A 15,929-nucleotide genomic window follows, 5' to 3' on the forward strand; every position below is an offset into this window, starting at 1 on the left:
ATGGCACACACACAATACACGGCCCGGCAATCATTTGATTTGTCTGCCGACTGACTGCTAGAAATGGCTAAAACGGGAATAAATGGAGGCGGTCTGGCTGAAAGGATGCCACAGCGCCGCTTCAAGAAAGGTGCAAGAAATTCTGACAAGTGATTGGTAGTAAATGCCTGCCAAGAGCAGTTCTCTTCTAACGGGCTGCACTGAGAGAAAAAGGTTGTAAAGAAGATACATACTGAAAGGGAAAAATGAAATAGAAGCTCTTTTCTATAAAAATAATACTTTCCGTGAAGAACAAATGCAGACAGAAAGAGAAACACAATATGAAGGAAAATGTGTAATAATATAAATCTCGCTCCAGGTTAGCTTTTTTCTGTTATGCCTTTAATTCTCGAATTCGCTTCTCTCGAAAGTCAAAAACCGAGTCTCTTCTCAATTCTTGTTCATCCCTCTTCTCGCTTGACCATGAGCGAGACAGATGTATATACAAAACGATCGCTTAAAGCTAACTTACATGATAGAAAGAGATAACAGTATATCAGGATAATATTTACAGCTAAGTTGTTTCCTAATTTGCCTTACAGTGGGTCTCATACTTATACGTTATGCTAAAATTTGTACAGTGGGCTTAGTATGTTAGTTTATTTTTTGCTATGGAATGAAATTGATATTTTTTCGTTTTCAACTTAAGTAAATGATAAAATATTCAGTTACTAACTGGAAGTTTATAGAAAATCGTTTTGTTTTAACATTTAATTGGGGATTTGTTTACAAGAAATTCCCCTCTAAGGCCTTAAAGAATTTAAATATATGTACTAATACGACTGTGGACATAATCGCTATTGGAATAAATTCTCGTTTAGCTGCCTGGGTCTCCTCCAGACTTGCTCTTCAAGTTTTGTTTTTACTTTATGGCTGGCCTGGCTGGTTGGTTAGCTGGCTGGTTGGTTGGCTGGCTGCCTGGAGGATTAAAGTTGAATGTCTATAACTACCAATTAAGTTGGTAAATATATTGTCTTATAAACATGCTAACATACAGACAGGCAGGCCGAAATGGAAGGAAAATGCGTATGAAGCGATAAATGTCAAGTTAAAAAGGAAAACGCAGGGTCGTAAAGTTGTCGGCCAAAAGGGTCTAAGGATAGGCATCCCACCCATTGGTAGTTACATATGCTCCTCTCCGCTGGCGGCTCAATCAATCAAAGTCGTCTTTGTGTGGAAATAAATGAATGTAACTGTGGCAGATAACATTCACGTTGTCTATATTGATTAGGAATCGTTCATGGAATAACCATATATATATGGCATCCCGGCTATTAAATCGTCGATGTGGTGGCATGCAACAAATGGTCAACAAAACTGTCGACCGGCCATTCATTAGAGAGTCTGGCAAGCCTGGCCAACTCATCAAACTCCCATAATTCACGCTAATTAGTTCGACGAAAGGCAACAGGCGATGTGGCGGTGGTGGTAGGTCCTTGTGCTGTGTCGAGGATGTCCTGCACTCCCATGGCTGTTTTTTTTCTTTTTTTAGCTTTCCTCGTCGAGCCGCCGCCCTTTTTTTATTTTCGTATTTCACGCGTAATTGATGACAACCATCTGAATGTGTCTGCCTGTCTCGGTTTGTGTGACCTTTTGCCCCGCAGAGGAGAGAAGCACTTGACCTCCGTCGCCGTAAAAAGGTTGCAGGAATCGAGATAGCAATGCGATTCAAGAGTTTTTTGATGATTATTAAGTTTTAATATGTTTTGAAAGTAAAATTGGTAAGAAAGAAAGTTAAAAAAATTGCCAAAAAGTATGCAATATTTCTTAGATTAGTAGTAAACTGTTCCTTCACTTAGTTCTGACCATTCTTTAGCCATTCCCTCTCCTTTCGGTGCACACATCCTCCACTTTGCCGCCCTATTGCACTCTGGCCCACAGAATCCAGTTGGAATTCCTGGCCCTGGGCAAATGAAACACATTTGCGTCAGGACTTATCAAATCAAATAAATCAGCTGGCGAACAAAAGGGAACTGGAGGGAGGCATACAAAGGATACCGCAAATTTTCGTATACTCTTGGTTGGAGACCTTCAGGTCCTCAATCTTCGGGTTAGGCTGGCTGTTGGGTTGGGCTAAGTTAAGTTATTTAAGTTGGTGGAGCACACTGGGATTAGGGATTAGATCTTTGGCTGAGCGATGACAGCGATCAAAACTTTCGACACAGCCTAAACAACAGCATTGACAGCAAGTGGGTCGAAAATGAATGAAACGATGGCTTTCACTAACGGATTTAAGTATTAATTATTATCAAACTGCCGGCACTCATGCGGCGGAGTTGACGACGTGCAAACAATGGCGGGTCGATTTGGGTTAAATTTAGGTCCCGGGTATGCCGAATAGAATGGCTTGTGTGCGGGCTTAGTGATAATATTGTAATTATGTATAATTGAAATGTTCCTAAATGCCAGCCCAACACACACGCGCGCGGGCGATAATCTATAGCCCAATATATACTTAATACTTGGGCAAAACTTTGAGCTGGTTATTAATTTCATTTAGCGTCGATTAATCGCCCTCGACCATTTTCATCCCATCAATTTATGGGCCATGTCAGCAGCAATGTTGGGTTAATTGCCATTATAGACTCGTTCTCGCATGTTATTGCCGTAGTTAACAATCGCTTTGACATGCAGTTAACATGAAATTCGAATCTCGTGGGACATGCTTTTCGGCAGGCCATTGGGAAAGTTGTCCCCTCTTATTGCCAAACTTTAAACATTCGCGAGTATTGCCTATTTGGGAGAGCATTTTAAAGGACTCTTTCAAGTTTTTGGCTGTTTCTAATTCAGCTTGAATATAATTTTCTTCTTGCTTATTCCATTTATAAGTTCTAAGACTTAAGGTCCTTGAAGTTCGTTCAATGGTTTAAGTTTAAGCAAGCACAAAAAGTTGCCTCGATCAACGTAATATCCCCATTTAATGTCAAGTCACCTTTAGTTTCTGGGAAGTTGAGCATTCAATTTGAAGATATCTGATCCTCTGGCCACCTCCCTTAACTAATAACCTGAAACTATTGCGACAGTAATAGAGCAGTGACGGAGCACTTGTGACTTCAATGGAGGACTGCTCTCCCTTGGGGGGGAGGGGGGCTTATCCCCAGCTTCACCACTGCCCATCCTGCCCAGCCCAGCGATGACTGGGCCCCTTTTTTTTCCAACAACCTGTGTGGGTCGCTTACTCACCTTTTGCGTCTGTGTCAATGTTGATTTTTTGCTACTTGCGCTGCCGTCGTTGCCAACGACAGCCAAAGTCAAACCCAATTTAACAAAAAATCAACGTGAATGTAAATTGAAACTCAGGCTGACTGCTCCACATTCAGTGCAAAGTGGGATAAGGGGGGCAGCAAGGACGTGAAGAGAGCAGGACACAGGGACATTGGGACACACGGACACGACACTTAAGCCGGCGAACTGCATCACTTCTGGTCCGATCCTTGGCCGCCCTTTCGACCCCTTCCTTCACGCACTCCCCCGCCGCTGAGTGAGTGTGCGTTAAAAAGCAATTTCTTGGCTCGTGTGAGAGGATGACGGTGGAGCCGGGTGCATTATTGCCACCATCCACATTCACATCCTTGTCCAGTGGCACTTGCACAAGCATTTCTCCCTCTCCAAATCCCTTCTGCCACCACTCCTTTTTTGGCATAATAAATGATGTCAAATTAATTAAATCGGCGACAGTCGCTGACTGCAAAGGAAGTTGCATGTTTGTTTGATGGGCAACGATGGCATCCGAATGGATTGCCAGGCGTAGCTGTAGCATCCTGTTCCTTTACACTCCTCCTCAATCCTCCTCCTGATCCTGATCCTTTCATCCTGTTTCCCGGTGATACAATAACAGCAACGACAGTGTCTCAATTGCACTTGAAATCGGATATGAGCGCGGCTCTGATTAAAAGCAAATTTTATATGGATTTAATTAAAGCGCCAAGCGAAAAGGTTATCCGGCACACACGATCTAAGCAACTGTGGGCGGAGGACCAACTCGATAAGCTTTTCCCCCCTTTCCAACCCGGCCACTTGGCCCCAAAAGGTATGCTATGCTTTTAGCTAGTTTCGGTGGCCACTCGAAAAACGTTGGCATATCGGCACTTTACCAGATTACCCCACAGAGATAACTACACCAAACTTTTATATATATATAAATTAAGTGTTAGGAAAAGTTTAAAATTGAATATGTTTGGATTTTAATAACTAAGAACTAGGACAAAGGGGTATTAATAGTGCTAAACGTTGTGCTTGTCCTGTTTCACATTGTTTGGCTCGGCAGATGCTTAATTGGGAATTTTCCTTAGCAAATGCTTTGACTAATGAGTTTTTGAGCAAGTGGGCAAGACAAAGGAAATGGAAAGGGCTGCAGAAGCGGAGAGCGAATGAGGGGGAGATGCAGATGGAGAGAGAAAAGAAAAAGCAATGACAATGGTAAGCAGGGATTGAGTTGGCCAAAAAAAAAAAAACAAAACAAAACAACAAAACAGGAAAGGAAAAGCGGAGCAGGCTTTCTTCCCTTTCCCTTTCTCTTTCTCGGCCGGCTAGTGCACACACACACAGACAGACATAGAAAAACTACAAAAGTCAGGCACTCACACACCCGCAAACGACCTTGACTAGGCACTCACACACATTGTTGATGTTATTCCTATTGTTGTATTTGTCCTTTTTTTTTAGCCAAGTTGCTCTACTCTGATTCCACAGCCAGTTGTTGCTGTTGCTGTTGTTGTTGTTGTACTTGTAATTAGTGCATGTTACATTTGAAAGGATATTAATTATTTTGATGGCGTGCAGGTTCTAGGTTTTTACCACCCCCACCCCCAGCCACTTGTTTGACATTTGGTCCCACATGCAGCATCCCCATTAACTGACCGACCCACTTCCTCACATCTAAGCAAGACTAGTTTTCAGCATTATTTTCATTAGTCTCGTTTTTCCGGCTTCCCGCTCTTACTTATTTCGTTATTTCGGCTATTTCGGCCATTTCTGCCATTTCGGCTCCATTTCGTTTCCGTTTTTTGGACCAGTCCGTGTCCTGGCACTTGGCCAGTATCCAAGAAGCTGGTCTCCAGAGCACGTTGTCCTGACACGGAACTGGGCCAAAGTTAATTAGGCAAAGCACCGGCAGTCACATGTGCCCGCCAAATCACTGGCCAATATTGTATTTACGATTGCCGAAAGGAAATGCAAGCAAAGGAAGCGAACACGAAAGCACTTATTTTGGCTCTTAAAAGTTAAACAATTTATTGGATTGGTTTTCTTTTTTTTTTTTGGAAATTTAAATAGCTAATTGGAAGAGTTTAATATGCTCTTAGATTGGATTTCTTCTTAAATCTCTGAAAGGCTTAAAAATGTTTATCAAAATATTGCTAAAAAAAAAAACTTCTTTAATCACAGCTTGCTGTTGTTAATCCAATGATTGAGATCTTCATGACCAAGTTAATTGGCTGACGTTCGCTGAATATTTTCATATTTTCAATTAGCGAACATAATATTTATTGTGTGTTCTTTCGGGAAACTCGTTGCGCCAAGCAATCAGGCAGCCAGCCACTCTAGCTAATGGGCTTTCTCTGTTCCTGATTCCGCTGCTCCTGCTCTAGCTCCTGCTCCTGCTCCTGCTCCTGAATCTGTTGCTGCTCCTGTGTGCCATATGCGAATGTTACTTATTTGCATCGCACTTGTCATAACATGCACAACCTACAAAATTAAAAATCCACACCGCAATGGCGAACGCAAACAGAGCGGGATGAGTATGTGAATGGGTATGATGGGGGTGTATGAGTGTATGGGTGTATGAGTGTATGGGTGTATGAGTGTATGAGTGTATGAGTGTATGGGTGTATGATTGTATGAGTATATGGGTGTATGAGTGAGCGAATGAGTGGCGGTTGAGTGGCGGAGTGAGATAACGATGATAACGACGAGTGCCAGCACAAAAACACACGAATAATTGTTACTCAATCGCAATTGGGCAAACAATATGACGCCTGCCAGCGGAAATGCCACGTTTCATTTGCACTTCCCGAGTGTAAACATTCGATATTCGATTCGATTGCATTCCATTCGATTCGATTCGATTGCTAACTGACTGGCTGCAATGGAGCTATAACTGCTACGGCACAGGTTAAAGTAAATGCACTCCGAAAGTTATCAATTATCAAGCATGAGGCTAAGAGGTGGCAGTTTAAACAAGTTTATTAGTTACAAATATTCAGGATTGATATATTATATATGATTAAGCCTAGGCAAACTTTTACTTAAGATCCATCCATCCGTTCATTTGATAGCCCAACAGTTTTGCCCAGGATCCTAGAGCCAACCTCAACCATCAGAGGAGATAACCATTCAAAGTTGTTTTCCTTGCACTTTTCCCTGGCCCATTCTAATGAGATGCAAGTGGCGTTGGGTCGAACTCCTTAGCCTTGGCTGCCATCATCAGCTCTGTCATCGGCACGTTTGAGTGCACAGGGAGCTGTGCTCTCTCTCTCTCTACCTCTATCTCTATCTCTGTCACCTAGTTCCTGTCTCTTTTCTTGCGGCCGTGTCTTTGCCCCTTTTTGCACTGATTCCTGTTGTTCGAGACCAACGATGCGTGGCTGCTGTGATAAAAAAAAAAAGTAAACCAAAAGTGTCGCTCCAAATGCCGGAGAAAGGATGCATCCTGTGTTTGGTCTGTTTTTTCTTTAGTTTAGTTTTTGGTGTGAAGTGTAGAATCTGGAATCGTGATTAGGAGTGTTGCAACCAACAACTGTGCAAGATCTCATTAGGCGGAACACTCGTATTTGGAGACGCAATCGTCTGGATGAATAATTGAAGTGCCTATTCCATGGCAGATCCGCGCGAATCCTCTTTAACCCCAAAAACAAGCCCCACCCCCCCAAGCCCCAAGCTTTTCGATGGATAGCAATAAAGTTGCCGACTCGACGAAGTCGCATTAATCATTCGCATGTGTGGCACACTTTCTGTGGCAAGCAACCGGGCAAACAAACTCGCACACGACCCGGCAAATTGGGATGCGGCATTAAATTAATTGAAAACATGCTCGGATTATGTTTGCCCAACCTGCGAACAGCGGCTCGGCTCATCCGATGATGGATGGAGAGATGGCGATGAAGATGGAGATGGAGATGGAGGAGTCCAAATTAATGATGGCAGTCTGTGGGAAAGCGGAAAGGTGGCACAAGACAAGCACACAAGTACCAGATCAAACGAGTCATCGTTGCCAACTGTCAACCGAAAGTTCATAAGGTTAACCATGTTTGACTTGACCTTTGCCCAAGAGTCAGTCTCTTACGGTTTTCCCAGAGTCATATTTACCAATTTTAAGCTTCCCTTATGTAACCAAAAAGATAATTATCAAGATCCTAGCCAAAAGGATTAGCTTATGTGACACTTCCTGTAAGTTTTCAATTTCGAAAAGTTGTAATTTTCATGCCCATCCTCCCCACCCACAAGCTTATCTTGCCGGGCTATCTAAGGCCGAGCAGCAGGTCGAAAAGAAACAGTGAGCATGACTCGTTAATGGACAGAGGCTATAAATAAGCAATTTCCCAGGATGGTGCCCAAGGAAAAGGTCGGTTCGGTAAAGTCTTAGCTGATTAATCGGGGAGGAGCATCTAAAGCGATATAAAGCTAATTCAGCAAAGTGACTGCCCAAACTGAAAGGCTCACAATTAGAGCCAGTGCGTCGGGCCCCTTTAGCCATGGCGGAGTGTCCCCAAAGCCCTTTTGGCAATGAATCGGTATAAATTGTTGGAGTCGTCGTGGAACACCGGTAACACCGATCTACCATCTGCCTCGATTCTCGCACTTTTAATGGCCAATCACCCAAACCCAATCCCAATCCCGCCAATGAGTTGTGGAAAATCACGGGGAATACACCACTGCTCAGTGGTGCCGCCGGAATGCTGAATGGGAATATTGAAATGAGGCGTAGCCGGCGGCGGCGGTAAAAAAAAATATGCCCAGTCAGCCATCTGATGGCCTGGGCCCAAGCTCTGGCCAGCAAATTTTCGCCAGCTGCGTGACGTTGCTGGCCAAGATGACCCGCCGCCCTGCAAGACACAGACATCCTGTGACTCCTCTTGCTCCTCTGCCTGGCATTTTCCATATATTAAAAACATCAAAATGCAAAATAACGTTAAGCGAGAAGACCCTCGGACGAAGAGGGACAGAAATCGTGGCAAACTGCCGATAAACAAGGGGAAACAAGGACATTCAGGATACCTTGGAAATCTTCATAGTTTTTTGATAATTTCCAGAACTTTTTCAAGAGATCAAAGAAGAAACTTTATTATTACAAAATAATATCTGAGAAAAGTTAAAGTTATCTTTCTTGGCCGCTTTTAAGGAATATTCAAGCCTCAAAGCCTCTTGTGGCAACCGATTTGACCACAAAAAGTTGTTTTGGGTCCACAGAAAATCTGTGACCAAAAACCAAAGAAACGGCTATAGGAAAAACAGAATGACCTTTAGGTCCACGTTTGTACCATACATATGTCCAATTAGCATATACATAATACTCGTACCAACTTTGGGGCTTTTAAGGCGAACCGCATGGCCCAGCCGATGGACAGCGCGGGCTAAGGGGTACATCCATATGTGTCTTTCTACATATATTTATTGTATGTTTACATAGCAACAGAAAGGAATAAACACCCGATATATTCTTTCATATATACACACACACACACACACACACACACAGTCCATACTTTCCTCTCATACTCTCACGCAGTGCCATTCTTGCATCTGCAACGGCATTTTTATGCAAAACAACTGTTTGCTGTCAGCAGCACAGCGGGCGTCGTCAGCAGCGGAGGACGGTGGGGGTCCCGTTTTCTTTTTTTTATGGGGCAGTTCAAAAAGGGGTACACAAGGGGCTGCAAGGGTTGGTGGGGGTGTGGCATGGGGCCAACAACTGAATTGGCCAGCGTCGACAACAATGCCAACTTCTGTCCAGTGGCTGGCTCTTTAAAGTGGCCAACTTAAAGCTGAGCACAGGACATCAGGACATCCTCGAAAAGGGACTGGGAAATTCATTAAGAATTATCCTGTCAGCTGCACATCAATTTCCTATCTCCCGAGGCAACTTTGTGTCGCTTTCCCCCTCAACCATTAGTTTGAATATCTCGTCTCGGAGATGGACAAATAAGCTATTAAATTGGGGTTTTGTTCTTTAAACAATTTGGGTTTTTTGTAGTTTTTGTTGGTCAACGAAAGGCATTTCGTTTTTTTTAAAGGTTGTTTAAGATTTATGTTTAATATTAATAATCAAATATTTGTCTTTTCAAAGTTTCAGGGCGAAGTTTTTATCTTTTTCCTTACTAACAGAGGAAAGTTATCTTAAAAAAAGAGGTTTAAAAATGGTAACAAAAACCTATAAAGTTGACTATTTCTTCTCTACAAAATCTTTGTTTTTATATGTTTTGATAATTTAAGAAAGTTTTTTATTTTTACTAAAAGAAATTAAGAACTTATCTCTTTTGGAGGCCAAATTAAACTTTCCTAAGCCAACATTTTGTATTCGTCTTAGCCTGTTTACAGTTTTGCAATTTTAATAATATTTTTTTAGAATTCACAAAAAGAATTAATTTTCATTTTAGGTTACTAAAAATAACAACCTTTTCGCTTGCTTATTAAATAAAGATTTTAACAGAGCCATTTCTGATTTCATTTCATTTGATTTTTGGCACCTTTAGAAAACTTCTTTCAAAATTTGTTTCCCTTCGAATAATTGCCAGAATCAGGCATGTTTCCTTTTGATAATTTGACCAATGGAAAGCGGCTTTCACCAGCCAGAGCTGGTTTTCAACTGTCATTTACATGCACAATCGAAGGATTTGCAAATATTTCATTTCATTTCTGCTATTTGCAATGCCCAAAAGGTTTAGTTTTTGGGCAGGAGGTTGGGGTGTTTTTGGGGTGAAATACGAGAAACGAGAAACGAGACTGGCCATGTAACATCATTGTAATTAATTTGCCAATGTTGCCCTTTAACTTTAATTTGGCTTATTTGTAGGGCTTAGGTTACCAAAAAGCCCCGCTCCTCTCTTGGTTTTAACTCCCCCTTGATTGCCACACACCCCCATTGATTATCTGTTTGTCCGTCTGTGCAGTTTGCCGTTCGTCAAATGCAAATATTATCGCATGTCGCATGAATGGGCATTTGCATAATGTGCCATGCTTAGTTTAGTCAACATTCGAATTAAGTTATACGGATTATCATTATTTTGTATTATTGTTTGCATTTCAGCCCTTGCCTCTGCCTCTGCCTCTGCCCCTTTCCCTTCCTTTGTTATTTGAATTTCATCATTTGGCAGTCCGTTCATCGTATGTCATTAAATGCTGCAGTTGGTCAGTTCTATCAGGTACTGTATATGGCCAAAAGTAACTACTGGTATGGCTTACCAAAGGCTAAAATGTCATCACGAAATTAAATCCCTTTTGGGACCAACTTATTTCACCTGTGGCCAGGTCATTAAGTCATACTGATGAATTTTAGTAAATATGATAAATTGCTGATGAATTCTGAGTTTTTCAATCAAGATTTAAGTTTGAAGTTGTATCACCTTTCCGTTTCCTTTGTACCTTAGGAAACTAATCCATTCCCAGTAAATAGTTTCGTATTAGCAATAGGATATCCGGCTTGCTTCTTGGCGCCTTTTTGGCCTGCTTAATGCGTCTAAGCCTTCATAATTGGCTCAAATGTAAGTCAACTCAGGCACACACACACAGGCGCACACACACAGTCACACTCTCAAGCCATTAATAGCGGAAGTAGAGACGCGAGGGCTGGGCATTAAAGAGCTTATGCTAACAATTAAATTATTTTAAGCGCTGCAAAGCAAAGCACATACACAAAGCGCATAAAAACACACTCACATTTTCACTGTGCTCGTTTCGAATAATGCGCATACGCAGCGTTGTGTGCGGCGCTGGTAAAAACGCGGCCAACGTCAAAGGCAAATGGCTCAAGTGGTGGTGGTGAGCGTTTGACAAGGAGGAAGCAGAGGTGGGGTAGCCATTGGGTTCATGGCCAAAGCAAATGTTGTTCCAACCCTCACATATGTGTGTGTGTGTGTGTGTGTGTGTGTGTGTGAGTCTAATCAATTTGCTTGGCTTGGAGTTTTGCTTGACATTTCTTTTTTTTTTTTTGTGTTCTCGTCTCCGGAAAGTATGCTACAGTTTGTGACACTGGCAAACGAAGAACACCTTCTGACATTTTCTCGTGTATGTGTTTTTTTTTTTGCTCCACCCCCTCCCGCCACGGTGAGAACCACACGGTCTTAAGCTGATTTTCAGCGTTAATGATAAAAGTTTTAGCGCTTTAAACTTGGTCAGGGGATTTCTGGAGGGGTGGAAACAGGAAAATCCAAGAGCAATCTTCATCTTCATTGTAACAAGCACACTGATACGCAGAGACCTCGTATTTTGTTCCCAATTAATTGTTTACCCTTGTCAGTCAGTCGTCACTTGTCCTCCACCCACTCAATCCACCTCGTCCCTTTTGACTTAACCCCCCCCCCCCCCAACCACCCCCTCTCGATCCACGTCATGTGGGTGGAAAAATCGTATTTGTTTCGATGGTTTTCGCATTTTGTTTTCATTCGGTTTTTTTTTTGTAATGGTCATAAATGACTCTTGCCCCTGTGCTTGGTATCGGAAAATCCAGCCACAAGGCCATCCATCACCAGATCAGAATTGAGACATCAGCTTATGCTGAGAGATTTGCCAAAAGTCCTTCGCAAGGGGAATGCGGTTGCAGATGGATGGCTCTGGATTGGGCAACTTTAAAGAGGGCCAACGGAATGGTGAATCGCATTCATCTCAAGGGTAATCTGTTTTCTTTTGTCAGTTATTTCATTATTAATATGGCAAATATCTCATTGACCTGAAAGGTTGTTTTAAATTGCTTAATGGCTTAGCCAGGTCAAGATGCTTTACGGGGCTATGGCAGGGGGAGCTTAAAACTGAACTGTAACTAAGATCCTGGGCGATCCAGTTTGAAAACTTAACCACACTTAGACATACTTTTCACCCATTAGATTTCTTAGACGGATTGATTTCGAGTGTCGCCTGGTTATGAGCTCTGCTTCTCATTTCCTCCAGTTACCGGTTTCAATTTCAATTAGTGCCCGCATGGCCAGACCGAAGTCTAAAAGTCTAGAGTCCAGAGTTCCAAAGACTAAAGTACACAGTCTAGTCTGAGAGTCCCAAAGCTGATGGCCAAAAGTCCAAAATCTGCTGAACGGCAACGAGAATGGCCACAAAGCTGCCAGCAATTGCGATAAACATCTGCACACATCCTGTGGCATACTGCAACGTCTTAGTATCCGTATCTGAATATGTTCCTGCAACAGTATCTGTATCTCTAACTGTATCTGTATCTGAATCTCAATTTGTATCTGTATCTGTATCTGAATCTCAATTTGTATCTGTATCTGTATCGCCAGCTGTAGCTACATTTGTATCTGTGGACTCTTCATTTGATTCCGTTTTGGTTTCGCTTTTGCGGTTTGTGGCCAAAACTTTCTTTTCCTCTTTTCTTTTTTTTTGCTTAACTGAATTTACAGATTGAGCGAAGGGGGGCCCCCAACCCCCCACCCGTCCAGTGAACATGTGTAAATTTGACAGTTAAATAAACGCCAGGAACATCCCATTACACATCCCATATAACGGTGTAAATATATATCTGTCTGTTGTAAATTTGCGGTGAAAAGATTAAGCTGTTTGATCGCAAAATCAACAGCCACATAAAACGGATTAAAAATAAAATGCACTTTTTATTGCGCAACCGACAAACATCTCTATAATTTGTACACACATTCACTATCTGTGTCTGTGTGGGTGTCTCTGTTTGTGTATGTGTGTGTGTGTGTGTGTGTAGTGGTCATGTGCCGCCAGGATATCGGACAGGAATCGCACTCTGATTGCTTTCTGTGGTGTCCATTTAATGTTCCATCCCGGAAAAAGGGATGTCCACCAGTGGATCTGGAATGGCTGGCAGGAACAGCTGCTGATTGCCGGACAGTGTGTCAGGCCGATAAGATATCTTCGAAAGGGTCCGGTTGTGTCATTATCGAGGCGACTGTCAGCCACAACTCACCGACTCCCTCGGCGGCACGGCTCCTGATTGAAAATCAGTTTCTGAAATACTCACAATTTGCGGTTGGGAAATTCCCAAATGGCGAACTCTACGGCCATCAGCACTGCCTATTAACAGCGTTTAACGGCTGGGAATGTGTAAAATGATTAAAAACGAATCCCTTTGGCTTAAATACTTGTTACTTGAAACATATTACTTGAAAATGTGATAGGAAATGCAGTAATAAGCTAAATCAAAGTTCAAAATCAAGCAATTAAGATAGTCAGGGGGACTCACTCTATGATAAGCAATGTTTGAGTGTTATTTTTCTAAGCAAAAAAAAAAAAGCAAAACCCTTGAGCTGTTAAGCAAGGACTTTTGGCTCTGCCCAAACTGCAATCCACAATTTCCCATCCACCCGGAATACCCACCTCTCTAGCCCAGTTAATCCGTCTTAGTTGAGAAAACTGAGAGATGGGAGCTGGGCTGTTGGCTAAGCCAAACAGTTGGACGGAAAGTTGAATGCATAAATCATGATACCCTCAACCAATGCCTCCCTCGGATGTTATCATCTGCGTTTCTGTTATCATTATATACAAATTTACATAATTTGTGTTTATATTTTTGCCATCTGCACTGGCAGTTTTTCCTCTTTTCCGGCACAGAAGGAGCCCAAAACGTGGAGGCAGTTGATAAACATAATCAAAGCGCTCGAGAAAATAACAAGCAGGAATCTGATGCGAAAGTAAGGAACTGCCTTCTGCAAAAAACTTTTCACCGAATTAATAACCAAAACAAAACAAACCACGAGGAGACACAGAAAGTTGCTGTAGCCAAAAGTTGGGAGACATAAAACAAAGCCAGAGCAGGAAAAATATGTTTACTATTGCTACTATTTTCTACCCCCCTGGCGGGCTGTTCAAAAAACTGCAGCCTGGGGAGCCCGAAAAAAAAGCCTGAGAAAAACCCCCAGAAAACCCACCCAGAAAATTGGTGGGGAATTATGAAAAACTTTTGACGTTGCGTTGTCAATTTGATTGCATTTCAGCGGGTTGTTTGCCAGTGGTTTCTGGCTTATACGGAATGGTAAGCTAACTAAAGATGTCTAAGGCTAATGAAAAGTGCTATACCTATATAAAGGTGGCAGGAAGAGAGTGCCACAAAAGCTGTGCCAAAGACTGATTAAGCTTGGGCTCGGAGATTGGCTGGTTAATGGAATTAGCAGTCTGCATTGCCAGGCAACGCTTGTAACATTTCAGAAGGAATCAAGGACCTGCACTGAGAGAAAGTTAGTTAAACTGACTAAGATAATTAGATAGTTGGATTTAAATTCTGAAAAAACTGAGCTTGTAAAGGTTTTCTACGACTTCTCCTTGCAGAAAAGTGCAAGACACTAATCATAGATTTGATTTCAGTTTAAAACTATCTGAAGGGGAATCTTACTTTTCTCTTAGTAAAACATTTCGTACTCATTTTTCACCTGTACTTTCCTCATTTTTGATTACTTTTCTCTACGCATTTAATACATGGCTTAATCTGGTATTTGCAAAGCTCAGCAATGATTGCACTTTCGGCTTAAGTTTTGTCTTTTTTCCCAGGCAAACCAAATTCAATTCGTAAGTGAAAATTATGAATTTATCAAGAACTGAATACGATTTCCAGGCAAAAGAGAGAGAGAGAGAGAGCGGGCTGGGGTTGGGGTGGCAGTCGGAAGTGAAGTAATGCTACACAACTATATGGAAACGTATTTATGCTAGCATGCTGAAAGGGACACAGAAAATCGTAATCCAAAGGCAACGAAAAATCCGCATAATAAAGAAGATCCGCATGTAGTCGCCATGGCAGGAGGAAGCTGTTGCTAGGATATCCACCTCCTTCTAAGCCTCGGTTTGTCACTGGCGGAATGTACGAGCCAACGTAAGGGGGTAGATGGAGGGAACCTCATGAATATTATTACGCATACGCCATGTGCGCCGTTACGTATGCTAAGGATTTGCAGTGAATTGAATGTGAATTCCGCTTTAATGCAAAAAAAACCTACACAAAGCGCTCCATAAATGGCAACTATTTAACTAACTTGAACTTGCAAATTGAGGCTAAAGTCTGGGCCAAGACTGAAACTGAAAAGCTGAAGCTGAAAAACTGAAAAACTGAAAAACTGCAAAACTTTTCACTGCCCATTGCCAAAACAAGTGTCAAGTGGTCAGGCAGACAGACAGACAGACAGACAGAGAGGCAGACGGATGGAGAGAAAGAAGAAGGATGACTGGCGATGAGAGGGAAAATGAAACTATAAACTGTTTTTGAAAGAGCTTCATCAAAATTTATGTGTTTGCCGTCGTCGGTGAGGAGACAAAGTTGAAATGAAATTTGTGCCAAGGAACAGGCATGCACAGAAATACAGACAGTCAGACTCAGACTGAGGACCAGACTGCATTGAAGGACAAGGTGTTGACGGCTCTTTTCCGCCCACTTGTCCTTCGGCCTGCTTAGCACCTTCCCTTCCCCTTGTGGGGCATATTTCATAGAGATATATTTACAATAAAGTGGCCGGAAGTAGGGATCGGATGGAAGTCCAATGGAATAGAGTATAGGAATGGAAAATACAAGAAAACGTGCAACGCACAAACTGGCTTATTTATTGCGCTCATCTCAATTGGCCACTCGTGGGGGAATGCATCCAAGATCCAGTGACAGAAGCTGCGAAAGTTCCTCCGGCGGACATTGCCCGTAAACTGAAGAAATATTTGAGCAGCTCTCTGGAAATACTTACCCCCATTGGGCGACAGATTGGTGATTTATCTTGCACTGCTTT

The 15,929-nt window shown here is 42.3% G+C and overlaps 1 protein-coding gene across 3 annotated transcripts in view; it reads left to right on the top strand.

Annotated features, from left to right (window-relative positions):
- LOC108117589 overlaps positions 1–15,929 on the top strand; it is a 118,972-nt gene that overhangs the window by 3,956 nt on the left and 99,087 nt on the right. The window lies entirely within an intron of this gene.

This window comes from Drosophila eugracilis, unplaced genomic scaffold, assembly GCF_018153835.1.
Source record: "Drosophila eugracilis isolate 14026-0451.02 unplaced genomic scaffold, ASM1815383v1 contig_2155, whole genome shotgun sequence".
Classification (NCBI taxonomy): Eukaryota; Metazoa; Arthropoda; class Insecta; order Diptera; family Drosophilidae; genus Drosophila; species Drosophila eugracilis.